This window comes from Puntigrus tetrazona, chromosome 22 (genome assembly GCF_018831695.1).
Source record: "Puntigrus tetrazona isolate hp1 chromosome 22, ASM1883169v1, whole genome shotgun sequence".
NCBI lineage: Eukaryota > Metazoa > Chordata > Actinopteri > Cypriniformes > Cyprinidae > Puntigrus > Puntigrus tetrazona.
The window spans coordinates 13,957,987-13,974,099 of NC_056720.1; the positions used below are offsets into that span (position 1 = coordinate 13,957,987).

Consider the following 16,113-nt stretch of genomic DNA (forward strand, 5'->3'; position numbering starts at 1 on the left):
GTTTATTTATATCATTATTTAATTTATAATTTTGTAACTATTGTTTAGATTTGTATTAATTTATTAATAGTAACAATTTAGTTTATCTTATATTTATGTTTTTGTTTGAATTTATATTAATAGACCCTATTTAAATTCAGTTTTAAGTACATTCATTTTTATTCATATAATTATTAAATTTATAATTTTGTGTATAACCATTATATATGCATATATACGTATATATAAATATATATATATACCGTAAATTCTGGACTATAAGCCGCTACTTTTTTCATAGGTTTTGAACCATGCGGCAAAGGTTCATCTATTCTGCAGATTTTTTCCACCGCTAGGGGCGCTCTAACCGGAATTAGAATCAAAACTAAGACAAAATAAATGCAAAGAAGAATACGCTAGTTCAAGAAGAATACGCTAGTTCCTCTTTAGCAGATATAAGTCAGTAGAAGCAGATAGAAGGACGACAAATTACCAATCCTGTCAAACTCTATCTTTTCAAATCCTCACCCCTTCATCATGGAACCCACACGAAGAAGTTCGTATGATGCAAGTTTTAAGTTGAAGGCCATCGATCTCGCTATACAAGAAGGAAACCGCGCTGCTGCTCGGAAGCTTAGCGTCAATGATTCTATGGTGAGACGCTGGAGGAGGCAGCGGGAAGAGCAAAACTTTTTTAAATAGAGCGGATGCGGCTTATATGCAGGTGCGCTTTATAGTCCAGAATTTACTGTATATATATATATATATATATATATATATATATATATATATATATATATATATATATATATATATATATATTGTTGGGAAAAAATCTTCGTTGTTTCCCTCCCAGGTTCAGGTCTGTCAATGATGAGACTTACTCTTAAATTTAAAATTTTAAGTTTAATAAAGTCAGAGTAATTGAGACTGAGCTCAGGATACAGAACAACAGCATCAAGGCATTTTGTTTTGTTTTTTTTGTTTTTACCAGTAACAATAATTTCCCTAATTTCCCTTATTCCTACACAAAAAAGGTTTTGTGAACTATTTGTCAACAACAACAAAGTAAAAAAACTATATTTTTTATATTTTCAAAAAATCTATCAATTTCTTTTGTGAATCGCAATGCATTCTATGATATGATATTGCTTTTGAATTCCTGAAAAAAGGGGTTGGGTCTTACATAATTATGCTGCTTTCTCAAAATATTGGTATTGAGAGCACCTATGATGCCTTAAAATGTTGCCTAAGCTGGCAGCTTCTGGTTCGTGAGTCACACTGACTGTATTTACCAGGTAAAATGCTTCAAAAGCATCAGTACCTGGATATGTGGTGAACAGTGGAGAAAACCCAAACATCAATGAGCGGTGCTCTATTTTTATGGTTGTGGATCAAACAGTTACATGTCTTGTAGACGTGTGAGTTTTCAAAAAATTATGACGCACACCCAAAAACAGCATTGTGTCTTCTCACACAGTGTGTCTGTGTGAGTGTGTCTGTGAGAGAGAGAGCTGCAATGTGGGATGGCTAGCGGTCAAAATGCGCTAAATGCTGACGTACTTCAAAATTTGGACCATTTGTCATGGTGTGGTTCAGGGAGAAATAGGACTCAACGAGGATATAACTTTAACAACATTTAATCTTCAACACACAAACAAATAATACTGCTGCAGGCAGGCAGGCAGGGACAGTGAAAAGGTTCTCAGTTGTCATCTAAAATATCTTAAATTGTGTTTCAAAGAAGCTTTTACAGGTTTGGAACAACATGGGGGTAAGTGCTTAATGACGTCATTTTCATTATGGGGTTGGGTAATCCTTAAAAACAGTGATTCCTAAATCCAGTCCTTGGGGCTCCAGTCTCTCTTATAGTACGGTTTATGTATCTCTCTTCTAATGAGCTGATTACCTGAATCAGATGCATTAAATAAGGGAGACAGAGCAGTGGACTGGGACTGGTATTAGGAACTAAGGCTTTAAAATACACCTGGTGGAGCCTGCAACTCTGACTGGTGTTGAAGACTGACAGCTTACACTGATTCATTGAAGAATTTCAGAGGTGTGTGTGTTGGCAGTATCATAACACAGGCTGTTGTGGGAGATCGATGAGTCTGTTTCCTGTTGCACTGTAATGACGTGAATCACATTTACACTGATGTGAGATCCACATCAAACATTGTCTTTTCCTTTATGCATCATCAGTCATGCATAACAGCCAAACTGTTTGGCATTAATAGTCCATTAAATATATATTTTTTTATTTCTAATTTAAAAAAAAAACGTATTTATTTATTTTAAAAAGACAAACTTATATGCAGTTCTTAATAATGCATATTACTAATCATATCACTATATTGACTGTATAAAAAAAATCATGGAACATTATCTTTAGTTAATATCCTAATGACTTTGGCATAAATTAAAAATAGATCATTTTGACCCATATGTGTATTGTTGGCTATTGCTACAAAAATAGGTTAACTGCTGGTGTTGTTGTCAATGGTCAAATATATGAGTCACATCATTGTTTACGGTAGGCTAAGTACTGAATGTAATTACGTGTAAACATTATGAGTAGCCTACGTTGATATAAAATATACGGTGATATAAAATGAAAATGAAAATGTGTGATGTGCCATTTCATAAATAAAATGAAAATGTGTGATTCCCATACGACACTTAGGCGTAAACCAATGACTTATCATATTAATAAATACTATCCAATATCCTTTTGCTTATCCACCTTTTGTAAATTCTATGAGTATAACGTCCGGTCTCATCCGCATCCAGCTATTTGTAGCTGTACAAAACAGCGTGGTGGCCATTTTGGCGCTTTCTGTTCGAACAACCGTTCAACAATTGTACAATATTTACAGGTGCTGGTCATATAATTAGAATATCATCAAAAAGTTGATTTCACTAATACCATTCAAAAAGTGAAACTTGTATATTATATGCATTCATTACACACAAATATGAAAAATGAAATCTGCATCTCCATAAAAGGTCAGCAGCAGGAAACATGAAGTGCTCTAAAACTTTGAGGTATACGGCTGCATTGACCTTGGACCTCAGAAATCACAGTGAACCAACACCAGCAGATGACATGGCACCCCAAATCGTCACCGAATGTGAAAACTTTACACTGGACTTCAAGCAACGTGGATTCTGTGCATCTCCTCTTTTCCTCCAGACTCTGAGACCCTAATTTCCAAAGAAAATGCAAATTTTACTTTCATCAGAGAACATACCTTTGGACCACTCAGCTGCAGTCAAGTCCTTTTTGTCTTTAGCCTAGGCAAGACACTTCTGATGCTGTCGTTGTTTAAGAGTGACTTGACACAAGAAAAGCGACAGCTGAAACCCATGTCTTGCATATGTCTGTGTGTAGTGGTTCTTGAAGCACTGACTCCAGCTCCAGTCCACTCTTTGTGAACCTCCCTCACATTTTTGAATGGGTTTTGTTTTACGATCCTCTCCAGGGTGTGGTTATCCCTATTGCTTGTACACTTTTTTCTAAATAAAGGTTTGTATAATATATTTTTAAAAATTATGACTAATAAGCTAGGCTATGTGAACCTGGACCACAAAACCAGTCACACAGGTAGCCCATATTTGTAGCATTATATAGGTTGATCAAAATTAACGTTTCAATTTAACATTTAAAATTATTAGGCTATTAAGTTAAGAAGATTTTTTTGTAGATATTTTATGAATTTATAATTTATGAAGATATTTAGTAATTTTCCTACCCTAACTATATTAAAACATATTTTTTGATTAGTAAAATGTATTGCTAAAGACGTGATAAGGTGATATTCAAATAGTGGTTTCTCTGTGCTAAACGTCATCAAACCATCAATCAGAAACGTATTTATTCAACTTTCATATCGTATATATATATGCACACACACACACACACACACAGAGAGTAAGGTCATTTTCTACCTTTGTGCTTGATAGTCACTAATGAAAATCAACAGCATTAGCATCAATATTTTACCAAAACAAACTTAAATTTGCAATTGTAAAATTGTTTTCATCAAACATTCTTGTCTGTCCTTCATTGGATGGCAACTGTACTGATATTGGATCCCAGAAAGGCTTGTTTTTCACAAACACCACACCTCATGTTCACCAAACTCACTCAGCCTCATCACATGGACAGATAAACATGATGGACAGGAAATGTATCTGTGAGCTTTTGCATTCAGCGCACAAACTAGTCTCACACATGAACGGGGGTGTCATCTGACGTCACAAACTGACACAGCAGTCAGCACATTCAAAAAAACAAAAACACCTTGTTAGCTTCCCTTGCTGTTTTTCCAGTTCATCAGGGACATCTTGCTAATGTGTGAAGAAACAGTGTGATTGAAAACTACGCCCAGTCTCAGCACACCGTTATTGGACTGAAAGTTGAGAGAAGAACATCTTTAGCTTTGTGTGAATGTGTTTGTTTGAATATGTAGATTGGGATTTGTCATTGTCACCCATCTGTCCCATTACGCAGCACACAGGAAGTGACCCGTTCGCTTCATCATTACTCACAAACACATACACACAAACTGCCATTACTCACCTCTGAGGCCTTCAAAGAGTGTAGTCTGATACAGCAGCACAGACTGTACCAGTTTTTTGTCACTGAAAACCATGTGCTTCAACAAAATGTTTTTGCGACAGTCTTAAATGTATATATAATAATAATAAACATGGCATTACACTGAAAAACATACACAACTGTTCAAAGGTTTGCAGTTGATAAGATATTTTTGTTCTCTCACCAATACTGTTTTTTTTTTTCATAAAAAATACACACAAGAAAAAAACAAGCCTTATCTTGTTCTCAGGATCAAACCATTTTGCACGCTTTAATAAGAATATTTTAATTGAGAGCATTTTACAGATATCCACTGACCAATGGAAATTTCAGAAAAACAACTGGTGCTACTTTGGAATTTCACTGTATTTCTGCTGGACTCATTTTCAGTTATTTCACATGTGACTTTAGACCTCACTGTTATGCGAGTCAGTGGCTGATCCAGAATCAGTGCTCCAATACTTCAATACTCCAATATGATTCTTTATTGTGAGAAAATTATGACTTTTTCAAAGGACAAGAGCAAACATTTATGTGTGTGTGTGTGTGTGTGTGAGAATGAGCTCATGACCTTATCTGTCAATCACTCTTAGCTGGATAGGCAACCTTTTCTGTGGAATACAAAAGGAGATAATGTGTAGAATGTCTGCAAAATAACAGTGTTGCTATTATATATGTATGTGCATCTATTTATTTTAATATATTTATTTATTTATGAGTTAGCTACCTACTGGGTCATCTATCAGCAGTTTTGTCCTTCAAAGTAGCTCATGCCTAGACAAGAAGCACGCACGTGCACTGTGTGACTCACAGGACGCGTGCATTATTGATATGCATGTATAGAGTTATTGCTCACGGCTGAATATTAAACTCACAGGCTGTGAGTCACACCACACTGGAGCTCTGTGGGAAGCAATACGTCACACGGAAAGCTGTCAGTCAGTCCCTGCAGTTTTATAATTGCCATGACAAGACTGAGAGCAGCATCTGCTGGATTGTAGGTGCACACCAAGTGTCATACAAAAATGTACAGTTTACTTAATGGTGCTATGGCGCCATCTAGTGATGTATTTTCTTTTCTTTCCTTTTTGCTTCGTTAAAACTTTATCCCCAACTGTAATAGTTTAATTTAAATTAAGTTTTTAAATATAACTTTAGAATGTACAATTGAAACTATAACTAAACCTTACAGGCCAATGAGAAACCACCTCCCATGTGTGAGGGAAAGCAAAAAAGTAGTAAAAAAGCATCCTACATCTAAGCCTAATGGCAGGCTGTGACCCCTGCTTAAAAAAAACCCAAAAACAAACACACAGGCTAAAACTAGGCTGGTTGGCTAGCCATAGCTGGTTTAAGCTGGTCTCTCAGCCTTGCTAGAATGGTCAGGTTGGTTTTAGCTGGTTAGCCAGCCTGACCAGCTAATATCAGCCTGGCATGTTTGAAATGTGTCTGTTGACCATCTTAAACCAGCTTAGACCAGGCAGGGTTTAACGATTAGGCGGAAGCCAAGGTAGAATACAGAATGCAGTTGTAAAATTTAAATCACAAGCAGCAATCAGAAACATTAATATCAAATAAGCAGTCCGATCTTTCAACAAGTACAGGGGTAATTCAATAAACAACAGTCAGAAAGCAGGCAATGGGTCATCCAGTACATAAGTTAAATTTCAGTTCCAAGAATCGTGAACCGTGAAACTCATATACAGAACAGGAAATAGTCAGAGAAGAAGCAGAGGGAGGGAGTACAGCTAGTACTCGGGCTCCCTCTGCTGGCTAGGCGTTACACTGGGAAAGCAGCTAAAACTAGCAAACAAGACTAGGCTGGTTTTAGCTGTTTTTGTTAGCAGGAACGGTATTTAAAAATGCAGGTATTTGTTTTTTTTCATGATTTATGTTTGTTGAAACAAATTTAGCATGGATACATAAACTTTTGTTCTCCGATAGCTCTTTTTAAAGGTTGAGGTGATTGAGTAACATTTGGTTTATTTATGTTTCCCTATTGTTTTAATTGTTCCCTATTGCTTTTTAGCCATCTCTGCTTGCATTTTGTTTGGTTTCGCTTCTCTGCGAAGTGATCATAAAGTTTAAAATATCAGGACACCATAAACTACTATTTTCAGTATTACAATTAGGTAACTCTAAAAGTGTAAATTACTAATTATAATGTGTTTTGCTCCCTTCAGGGGCACTTTGGGAAAACGACTCCATTTGTAGGGAGGTTCCCAAAGAAAGTAGGAAACTGAAGCTGAAGCTGTGAATCCTGAAGTCACGTGAGATTCCTTTTATAGTATTGGAGAATCTGAAACATCAGATAGGCACAAGAAAAAATATAATTCCTTATCTTATCTCTCGATCACTAGTAGAAAAAGAGGATTCCGATTTTTTCAGTTTTCATTCCAGGTTTCTTCTGGCACCTTATTTTAAAAATAGAACAAAAAAAAAATGCATATTAGAGAACAATTTTGCTGTATATTTATGTAGCATGCAAGCAAGGTATATACCCAAAAGAGCTTTGCTCTGTGTGATATAAATGCTCTAATTGCTTTCCTTTTTGATGCAGTGTGAAAAATAATGTTACTGGACACTTGGATGATGCCTCTCACAAAACCAGAATGAAAAACAAATATGAGCGCTTATTTTAGGGAATCAAACTCCATGTGAACACAAGCAAAACCCTTCTGAAAACCGATCTACACACAGATCTGCATTGCGATGCTAGAGATAGAGACAACAGCCTCACTTAAACCAGGATGTGTGGAGGAAGACAAAATTAACACTGTCCATACTAATGCCATCTTGGGAATTGGAAAAACGGTCTCTGTGCAGAAGTTCATTCTGGAGTGGGCCGAGGGAAAAACCAATCAGGATGAGAACTTGATTTAAGATGAGTACTTGAAGCACTTCAAGGAAGTGCTAAGGACGTTTTACAAATCTGAGCAATTGTAATTGTACATGCTGCTTAAAGCAGCAGTTGATAAATCAATGCAGACTGAACTCTTTGATCTTTTCCTCCACTTTCTGGGTTGTCCAATCTCACGGTAGTCCAATCATATACTATTAGAGGATATACTAAAATACACAGAGAGCACTGCAGGGGCACATTGTGTATTACAGATACAATTATTGGTGATAAACAACTCCCAGCTTATAAATCTATCAATTGATTTCTCTGTTTGCAGGAAATTAATAATCAGACTCTCTGCAATAGAGATTCAGGGGTTAGTGAAATTAAATAAACTCTCATGGATGAAACTCTCTCTCCCTCACTGATCAGGAACAGCCTACATGCTTCATATGTCAGATCAGGTGCTGGATGAACTGAACCTCATGAAATTTAACACATGTTGTGAGGAACTGCAGAAAAGCCCCTGTAAACATTTTGACATTTGTCATTTTGTATGAAGAGAAGTAAACAAAAAGTTGTAATCTGAATGTAATCACAGTTTATCTCCTGTGTCTTTTAATTCATTCTTAGTCATGTTTATACTTGGTGTTTCCTCATCGATCTGATTACAAATGGACTAAACTAAATTCAGCTGTGAACAGGTTCTAAAACATTTTGAGCTTGTCCACTTTCAGCCACTTCCAAAGGTAGTTGTAAACATATTCAATCAATGCTTTTAAACAGACACTAAAATTCATAGATTATCATTTTCTATTCATTAACCGACAAAATGTGAATTATAAAATACATTTAGATTAGAATGGATGGGTGTATGTGACCCAATAAAAAGAAATGTTTTTCAGAGGGTTAGTTTTGCATGAGTGCAGGAGAAAATTTAGAAAAGCAGAAGAAAATGGCATATGATCAGAATAAAACAAACGGCTCTACAGGAAATTCTTTTCCAAAGGCACAGTTTTATTCTTATTGTGAGTTTATATTTTCCCACTGTCAAAAGGACAATAACTGTCATTATACCTCTTGTCCAAACATATAATTTATATATATAATTTATAGCATTGTTTATGTTGTTTATAGTGAATGCAATTACACTTTCTGTTTTATTTCATAATTTTATATTTTTGAACTACTAAAAAGTATTTGCTGACAATTAATAGTGATTAATGTTTTTTTTTTCCTTTTTCCCTCAAATTTGACTGATATGTGTTCAGCAATTTAGCAAACAGCTTTAAAAAACTGCATTTGACTTATAAATTGTATGAGCTTATTTCACAACATTAAATTGAAAGTTCAGAAGAAGCCTTCATGCACTGGCACATTCCTTCCTTCAGAAAATAAATCAGGACAGAAGTCTTCTAAAGTGAACAGATACAGATTGTCAAATTGTAAAACGAAAAAAAAAAAATCAAGAACTGTTTCTGGACTATGGGTGATATATGACCTTCATAGCCATTTTCCTAGAGATAAGAATAAATAATAGGAAGATGCCTGTAGGCAAATAAAACTTCCTAAAGACCCTGTTTTTAACTACTTATCTAATGCTCTGATCTTTAATGTACCTTATATTGAAGTATTTTTGTTGCGTTTCCTTCATTACTTATCTAGTATGATGGCATGTAGGCTTTTTGCGGCAGCTCTCGCTTACGGTCATACCACCCTGTTCACACCTGATCTCGTCTGATCTCAGAAGCTAAGCAGAGTTGGGCCTGGTTAGTACTTGAATGGGAGACTGCCTAGGAATACCAGGTGCTGTAAGTTTTTTGGTTTTCTTCACTACTTATCTAATACACTGGCCCTTTGATCAGCTCTTTGCTTTCCCATACTGCTTACTTAATTCGATTGCCTTTAAAGTAGCTGTTCTTTAAACAGCGTTTGGCTGTTTTGAACTAATTAACTAATGCTCTTATCTTTAATGTACCTTATTTTGAAGTATTTTTTTTTTCTTTCATTACTTATCTAGTATGATGGCACTTAGTGTGCCTCACCTTAAAATAGGGGGCTTTTTGCAGCAGATCTTGCTTACGACCATACCACCCTGTTGGCGCTAGAGAGCACACAGGAAGTTGTTGGCTGCAGTAGGGAGAGGAAGGCTCTCCTCCATTTTGGTTTAATTTTTTGTGTTTGTATTTTGCTTTTTTCTTTAGTTTAAGTTAGTTTTTTGTTGTTGTTTTTTTTTCAGTTATAAAACCACCCAACAGCAGCTTTTTTGCTTGCTGGAGGGTGGTTACGCCTTTCTATTTTTCTTCTTTTCTTCAATGGACGGATTAATGGCAAATGGGACAATTCTGGCGCTAAGACAAAGGCAAGGGAAAGAATTTGAACTAACGATGGAAAAGGAGGAAATATGTGAGTATTTTACTGATGGACTCTTAATCAAAGGACTGAACTGTGAGGTTAAAAGACTGCAAAATAGAGATTATGTTGTTTCCTTCATGCACGTGCCCGTCTACCTCGATGATAAGGAAATTATGGGAAAATTGGAGGCATGGTGAGTTAATTCCATCTCAAAAATTAAAAGAAGATGCTACCTGGGCATTGACGTCGAAGATGGAACAAGGTTCCTAAAAGTAAGGTTCCCCAAGGAGGTGGCATCGTTGCCCTACAGCACCAAGATTGAAACAGCAGAAGGGCCGCAGTACTTTCGGGTGATGCACAGTCACCAGGTGAAAACTTGTCGGCTGTGCATGACCCCGGATCACGTGGTAAAGGACTGTCCAGAGTTCAGGTGCTACAAATGTGACGGGAGAGGCCACTTCGCAAGGGACTGTAATGCTGTTAAGTGCCCAGAGTGTCAACAAATTTTAAATAATTGCGAGTGTGGGATAGAGGGAGAGGAAGGAGGTATGGAACATCGGTTGGACGGACAGGTGCATGAAGGAGATACAGAAATGGATCAAGAGGGAGAAATTGAAGAAATGGAGGTGGGCCAAACTACAAAAAATAATGACATTAAAGAAGGAATGGACAAAGGAAAAAAAGAATTGGAACAAACACGTCAAAAGGAAGAGAAAGGGATAAAGATGGACAGGACTGCAGGCCAAGAAAGTGTACCAGACAGAGCAGAACAAAAGGACAACGAACAGAATATGGAAATGGATAAAGAAATGGAAGAGGAAAATTCAGCGAAATCAAGTAAAAGGAGAAGATCAATAAAGGTAATGCCAAACATTGAAGAAGCTAAAAAAAGACTGGTTAAAAAACAAAATGTGGATAAAAATGAGGCGGTAAAGGACTTAAAGAGGATGGAATGAAGAAATGGTTGTCATGAATGTCATTTTAAGAACTGTCTTTTGGGTTATGGTTTTAAGAATGGTTGCTTTTAATGCTAGAGGGTTAGTGGATATAAGAAAATTTGAAAATGTCAAGGAGATGTGTAAAAATGAGGATGTGATTATGTTGCAAGAAACTAACTGGAAAGAAGTACATATAAGTGAAGTAAGGAAAATATGGAATGGGAAGATTTTGTATAATAATGGTGATGATAGAACTGGAAGAGGAGTTGCAGTACTAATAAGAGAAAGCAGTGATGTAACATGTAATGTTGTTTATAACGATGAAGTTGGAAAATGTATGGCGTTTGAAATGGAACATGAACATAGGAAAACACTTGTTATAAATATACACGCACCAACAAAAGATACAGAGAAGAGGGAGTATTACAATGTTTTACGAAAGTTTATAATGACATATAAGGAAATTATTATTATGGGGGATTTTAATGTTGTGTTTAGTAAACTGGATATGGCTGAGGGAATGACATTTAAGACAGATACAGGACGAAAAGAGTTAAAATTGTTGATGGAAGAAAATAACTTGATTGATGTATGGAGGGAAAGGAATGAAAAGAAAAAGGAATTTAAGACGACAAATAGTGGGTAATTTTATGTGTAAAACAAGAATTGATTTCATTTCATGTACAAGAAATATAGAACGGTTTTTAGGGAAAATAAGGTATAAAGAAACAACTTTAAGTGATCATAAACCTATTTTTATGCAAATAGATTGGAACGTAATGAAAAGAGGTCCGGGAGTATGGGTTTTAAATACTGAGATTCTAAAAAATCAAGATTATGTTTTAAGTGTACAAGAGATCGTTATAAAGGAAAAAGAAGACGGAATGTATAGAGAAGATAAAAGAATTTGGTGGGAAAATGTGAAACATGAAATCAGAAAGTTTACAATAAAATACTGTGGGTTGGTGCAGAGATGTAAAAAGAGAAAGGAAAGAGAAATAAGAGAACAATTAGAAAAGGAAATGAATAAGAATGAAAAAGATTTGCAAAAAATTAAGGAAATGGAAGAAGAATGTAAAGAAATAGAAGAAAATAAATATAAAGGGGCAAGATTAAGAAGCAAAGCAAAGTACACAGTGGAAGGAGAGAAATGTACGAAGTTTTTCTTTGACTTAGAAAGAAGAAGGGGAGTGGCGCAGACAATCAAGGAACTAAAAAATGAAAATGGGGATATGGTGGAAACAAATGAGGGGATTTTAAAAGCCATAAAAGAATATTAAGAGAAGTTATTTAAGGCAGAAGGAGTAAATGATAAAGATAAACACAAGTTACTAAAGAAAATTAAGACAAAAGTCGGGGAGGAGGATAAAAAAAGAGTGTGAGCAAGAGATAAGTGAGGAAGAAATAAAAAGAGCAATAAGTGAACTGAATAAAGGGAAAAGCCCGGGCCTGGATGGGTTAGGGAATGAATTTTACAAGATATTTAAGAATTTTTTAACCGGTATTTTAAAAGAAGTGTATGAAAAGATCTTTAGGAAAGAGGAAATGAATCCGAGAATGGGGATGGGATTAATAAAACTCATATATAAGAGAAAAGGAGAAAAAGTAGACTTAAAAAATTACAGACCGATCACAATGCTGAATACAGATCTGAAAATTTTAACAAAAGTTTTAGCCAACAGACTGAAAGAAGTAATGCCAACTATAATTGAAACAAATCAAGTGTATAGAGTCAAAGGGAAAGATATAGCGGACACAACGATAAGCATAATAGACAGAATAAGGTATATGAAGGAAAAAAACAAAAAAGGATATGTAATCAGTTTGGATTTCGAAAAAGCTTTTGACAGAGTGGAACATGAATATTTATTTGGAATTTTAAGAGCGTACGGGTTTGGTGAAAATTTCGTCAAGTGGATTACGATTTTATATAGGGGAGCAATAACAAGAGTAAAATGTAATGGTTTTTTAACAGAATGTTTTAAAATTACTAGATCAATAAGGCAAGGATGTCCATTATCAGTGCTTTTATATTCACTAGTAGCAGAACCACTAGGATTAGCAGTAAAAACAGAGGAAGACATAAGAGGAATAAGCATTGAAGGAAGTGGGGGAAATGAAAAAAAAATTCAATATGCAGATGATACAACCATAATTGTTAAGGATATAGAGAGTGTTAAAAAAGTAATGGAAGTGGTACAGACGTTTTGTAGGGGATCAGGAGGCAAGATAAATGAAGAGAAAACGGTATATATATGGAACCAAGTGAAAGATGTAAAGTCTGCAATGCTGAAAATTAAAATTTTTTACACTTGTTTTTAAATTGCAGAGAATTGGACAGTTTTAATGAAACCTGTAAAAGACTAATCGAAATGTTAAGAGGGGAACAAAAAGAGAAAAAAATAGAATGGAGCAGAGTGATATTGTTGGGTATAGAAGAAAAGTGTAAACACAAAAAGATGATAAATTTGATTGTGATGCTAATGAAATGTGCAATATGGGAAAGAAGAGCAGAGGCAAAAAAAACAGAAAAATGTAATAGATGTATGGAATGTTTTCAAAAGGAAGTTTGAGAAATATGTAGAACATGTACATTGTTATTTTAAGCAAGAAAACAAATTGCAAGACTTTTACAAAGTGTTTAACTCAGATATGTACAATGTTTGTAAAAAGTTTGATTCCGCAATATAAACGGGACCGATTCATGATTAAAATGAACTTACAGCCAATGCTTTCGACAGGGTGTAGAAGAACGACTAATCTAAATGCGTCACAAACATGTTCAGGCTTGCTGCGTACAATCGCACTGTTCAAAGCGTTCGCTGTTTCCTATTTCCCACTGTGCGTCGCTCGAGGAAACACGTCAAAATAAGAGTCCTGGCATAAGACCTTATACAATCGCGGCAGGCAAAATTTAACTTAAACAGAACATTAAAGAATCGCATAGATATAATATTAATAAATGCAAATGTCCATCATAAATCACACACAGCCTCTAAGAGAGGCAGAACAGTGTGCCTTACCTTAAAATAGGGGGCTTTTTGCAGCAGCTTTCGCTTACGGCCATAACCACCCTGTTCACGTCTGATCTCGTCTGATCTCAGAAGCTAAGCAGTGTTGGGCCTGGTTAGTACTCGGATGGGAGACTGCCTAGGAATACCAGGTGCTGTAAGTTTTTTGGTTTTCTTCACTACTTATCTAATACACTGGCCCTTAGTGTGGCCAAAGTTTGACCATCATGACCGAATATTGAACAAAGAGACTGAGGATATTAACTACACTGAAAGAAATGTGGAAACTGACAATGGAAAGGATAAAGATGCCAGGGAGACATGGGCAAGGGTTGCCGCAAGAGGAAAAAAGAACGGGATGGATGCAAGGATAAGTCAAAGAGAGGACCTAAAAAAACATCAAGGTAAACAAACAAGAGTGTTGGAGTTATGTATGTGTCCATCGGGTGCCAGGCTTTGTCAGCTTGGTGAGAACGGAATGTTAGAGTTGAATGTTGACAGTTATGCACCTGTGGCCTTTTAGTTTCAGTTTGATTTCTTGGTCGTGACATGGCCTCCGTATAATACTGATAGGGCCACCGGAAGAATCTGAAGGAGTGAAGATTCTGACGCACGAGAGAAGTTGCCAATTGTTTTAATTTACTGTATCTTGTCTTTTACTCTATAAATAAAGCGACTTGCAATCTGAGCTTCGGGGGAGGCAAAGCAGGAGGCAAAAGGGAGGTTAAGGAGAAACCTGCTTCTCTACCGCTTGCAACCGACAGCGCAATCCTTGCAAGCTTAAAAATCCAAAAACTTGTCTTGTGTTTTATTTCGCTTTGAGTTGATCCTTCCTGGTAAAGAGCCGTTTGAGTGAAATAGTCTCAACATTTACTTGGTCCTTCGAGCCGGATCCCAACACGACAGAGCGGAGGAGGAGAGGACGAAGAGGAGCTGAGAGATAGTCTCTGGCGCCAGAGCCAGGCAGTAGCTGCCTGCAAAAATCCACCCGCGTGAATTCGAGGGGGGTCGGTGATTCTTCGTCTGGAAAAATCAACTTCTCCGGGCTGTCTGACGGGAGCCGTTGGTAGGACAACTCAACGCACTGATCAGGTGATATACCGGTATTGTTTTTTTATGGGTGAAGTGTGTCTATGAGACTGCAGTATAATAGGTACTGGCTCGAGTTCGTAGCCAGTGATTTGCCTGTTAAGGTGAAGGATCTGTATCGACGGTGAAGCCAAGATTACTAGCTGCTTTGGAAGCACAGTAATCTCGACAGACGAATTCTGTCAACCAATAGTCTGGGACATTGGTTTGTCGACAAAAAGTTGTTCTAAGCGCGCAGGGTATGAATGGTATGAATGTGTTGTATGAACGTCATTGTGAATCACTAGGATTTACGGTGAATAAGGTGGTTGTTGTGGTTTAGGAATAACACGACTGATATTTCTCCCCACTAGGAGGGGAGTTGTGTTATTCAAACATAATTATATTGGGTTTGAGTCAAAATTGAAAAGTTGGTTTGTTCAGACGGCTGTATCCGCAGACAAATTAGTGTCTGTAGAAGCTTGGTGCAGTGGACGATCTGATCAGACGTGTGACTAATCGTTGACTCTTACCAAAAAGCAAAAATGGGTGCAGAAAATAGTAAATTGATGGGAGATCCAAAGTTTATGCATACATATTCGGCAGACAGTGTGCGATATCTCAATGAGTGGAATAAAAAATATGATTTCAGTGGTAAATTAGTCAAAAGGGACTGCGCTCTCTTAATAAACAAAATAAAGGTTGATTTATCCTTAGCCAAGGGAAAAAAGGTTGATCTGTTGAAACTTCAATTGATTGAAGCGACGAAGTGGCAAGAGCAGGCTGATAAAACACAGGTGGAAGTCGAAGAGAAAAAAAGACAGAAACTAGAAAGATTGGTTGCAGTGCAAAAAGAAGAGGATCCAGCAGATTATGTTGGGAGACCAGAGGCATTGTATAGGCAAGAAAAGTTAAGAATAGAGAGAGCAGCTAGAGGCCAGAAGACGGCTGCAGCAGCTCAGCGAGAGGAGCCGAGAGAGCAGGCACCACAAAGCGAAGTGCGAGTAAAAGGGAAAGAGACAGAAAAACATGACCGATCCAAGATAACTGAATTCAGTCCCCCTCGTACTAGACGAAATACACCTTATGCTGAAGCAGTTGCCCTGATAGAGAGAATTAAGGAAGAAAAAGAGCATAAAAAAGACCCCTTGAACTCCTCACACCTTTCATCAGAATCAGATTTCGTTTTTCCAGCCATCCAAGTGGCTAATCCACATTACGGTGTAGAGGACGATCGCAATAGATACCTTAATGTGTATCGCCCCTGGTCAGACCAAGAAGTTAAAGAGGCAGCAAGCGCACGTGGTCCACTTGAAAATA

The 16,113-nt window shown here is 36.7% G+C and overlaps 1 long non-coding RNA gene, 1 other non-coding gene and 1 pseudogene across 2 annotated transcripts; all 3 read left to right on the forward strand.

Annotated features, from left to right (window-relative positions):
• Window positions 1–5,137: 5,137 nt before the first annotated feature.
• On the forward strand, window positions 5,138–7,826 carry LOC122328070. Its single transcript, XR_006247772.1, has 3 exons — window positions 5,138–6,447; window positions 6,763–6,849; window positions 7,140–7,826. It is a non-coding gene; the product is annotated as an uncharacterized LOC122328070 (long non-coding RNA).
• A 1,294-nt stretch (window positions 7,827–9,120) lies between these two features.
• LOC122328230 lies at window positions 9,121–9,239 on the forward strand. The gene has a single exon (XR_006247779.1). It is a non-coding gene; the product is annotated as a 5S ribosomal RNA (ribosomal RNA).
• Window positions 9,240–13,769: 4,530 nt separating this feature from the next.
• Window positions 13,770–13,889, forward strand: LOC122328241 (annotated as a pseudogene).
• Window positions 13,890–16,113: the final 2,224 nt, after the last annotated feature.